A 2,704-nucleotide genomic window follows, 5' to 3' on the forward strand; every position below is an offset into this window, starting at 1 on the left:
CGATATGGGCCGGCCGAGGAAGATGGGTGACGTAACCAAAGAGCACAACTCCAGCTTCACGCGTTGGTTCAAGCAAACTCAACCGGTTGAAGCACGGAGAAAAGGCCTTCTACCGAAGATGAAAAACTCATATACACCTTATCACAGGGCCCCGGGCATAACGTAAGGACCTATCAGGGGTACGACATCAACGGTTACAGATTCTACACCGAGGAAAAGGACAGAAATAGTGAAAATCAAAACTCATGAGTAACTATGCTGTCATACTGTTGACGTCAGAAACCCCCTGGCGGGCAGAGACGGGCAACACAGTAGAGCCGGGAACAACTAGGGCTGCGGCTGGCCCCAGTCCCTCAGAGCGACGGCCCGCAAAGCCTCCTGGTCACACGTCCGATGCTATCGCAAGGGCGTGCCACCTGACCTATACCTGGTCAGGAAGGTGTTGATGATGCCTCGCTTAGTTTCCTGCATGGCATACACGTAAACATTAAATACGAGCCTCGGTCGGCTCTCAGGTTATCCTGTGAATCGGCTCAAAGAGCCGATCCACCCATGATTCGTACAAGGTGTCCGAATATATGGTGGTCCTGCTTGATCAAGATAAAGCTAATGAGATCTACGATGATTTAGGGTTTTCACCGCATAATCGGATCATCCTACTCACGATTGGGCCTCGCGCTCGCGCACGGTGACCGTAAGCCGATCCTAGACAGGGCCTAAAAACCAACACGAGGTTGATCCCCGGAACATCCTTTCTAGGGCTAGCAAACGTCACCCTACACGCCGCTGGATCCTCCAACCCTTTGTAAGGCCTAACTATTGCGGATGTTAAACTAATCCTTGATGAACAAGGAGCAACCGTAACGGATCAGATCTACTAAACTATGATCAAGCGGGGTGCCGCCCCTACACCTAAGATAGGTGTAAGGGCGGCTAGATGTGCAAGGGTTGCATAACGAAAGCATGTAATTCGAAGAACAATGCTAACCCTAACACATCTAAGATAACTACGTTGCTCGCCATCAAAAAGGCTTCAGCACGAGCAACGCATGAACAACGTGGGCAGGCTTGTGCTGCCTAGATCGCAAGATGCGATCTAGGCAGCATGGTGCTTACCGGAGAAACCCTCGAGACGAAGGAGTTGGCGATGCGCCGAGATTTGTTTGTGTTGAACGTTGGTTGTTGTTTATTCCATAAACCCTAGATACATATTTATAGTCCAAGGGACTTTCTAATTCAGGCGTGCACCTAACCGTGCACGGGTAAAACTTTAACTCCTAACCGACACGCAATCTAATATGTTACAGATACAAGGGCAAACTAGCCCAAACTTTGCATGTAAGGCCGATTCACGTATTTCTTCCATATATATATTCTTCGAGTCCATCTTGATCGCGGCCCACCTCTGACTCTGTCAAATTCTGGTGATAACACATGCCCCCTAGTTTTGGAAATGACATTTCCAAATTCATTATGCTCTTCTTTCGTCGGGTCATGTCGTGGCAGAGCAAAAAACCGCCGCAGAATCCTCATCATGATGCCTTGCCCCCTCCACTTCTCCACGTGGCCGCAAAACTTTCCTGTTGGGCAACATCTCCTCGGAAACTGCTGTGGCATTGAATCTCCCTCATATCCCTTTTATTTAACCGTTCTCAACAGCTTGCGCCTCCTTCGTCCTCCTCTCCTTAGCACCAAAAAACCCTCTGTGCCACCATGTCTTCTTCCTCCTCCTCCGAGCTTTCCTACGGGTCCTCCTCCTCCCGCGAGACGCCGCCGGAAATCCGTGCCCCAGAAGAATGGGACGAGGAGAGCCACGCCTCCTCCATTTGGTCCGAGGACGACAAGTCCTTGACCAGCGGGGATGAAAATCTTCAGTTCCTCGCCGACGGGGAACTCGGAGTCGAAAGCGAGGACGACCGGTTCCCCTGGGACGGCTGCCCCACCTCTGAAGAAGAGGAAGAGGAAGACGACGACGACGACTCCCTCGAGGGCTACCCGCCGGCGAAACGCCTCCGCATGTGGTGGGACGATGACAGCAGCGATGATGAAGATGGGGATGAAGCTCCCGTAGAGGGCTACGGGAGTAGCGACGAGGAGCCCATCGGCAGCAGTGCCGATGAGAGTTCCGAGGATGACGACGAGGGCAGTGATGGCCCGTAGATTAGGATCTACTAGTATAGGCCTAGCAGTAGTAGATTGGTCAATAGACCCTTCTTTTGTTCTTCCTTCTTTGAGTAATCGGTTCTTCCTTTGTAAGAAATCATGTTTATTAATGAAGAAATTTCCCCAATTTGGCATTGCCGATTTCTTTTGAACCGATTCTCAATGAGCCGATGGCAACGCATCGGTCTCTCGTAATCCGCCCTTTATCTCTTCGACCACAGGGTGACTGGAATCTTGGTCAAAACTCAATAAGCCGATGTCAACACATCAAGTCTTCATGAATTATCCTTCATCCTTTCGAATAATGAACTTGAGTTCCGCCAGATCACCACCCTTGACGAAAATCGCGGCGCAGGACTAGCCGATGGCCACCCAATCGGCTTTCAAAAACGGAGCATCCATTAGGCCAGCTGCCCCCGAGTCTCAGTCAAGGCGAACAGAGACGAGGGCACGCCATTCAGACAGATGGACTTGGGCTAGACCACGTCTGGGAGAACTATCATGCAGAGCCAGCCGATTCCCAGCAAAATCGGTTCTCCAG

The sequence above is a fragment of the Lolium rigidum genome, chromosome 5 (genome assembly GCF_022539505.1).
Source record: "Lolium rigidum isolate FL_2022 chromosome 5, APGP_CSIRO_Lrig_0.1, whole genome shotgun sequence".
Taxonomy (NCBI): Eukaryota; Viridiplantae; Streptophyta; class Magnoliopsida; order Poales; family Poaceae; genus Lolium; species Lolium rigidum.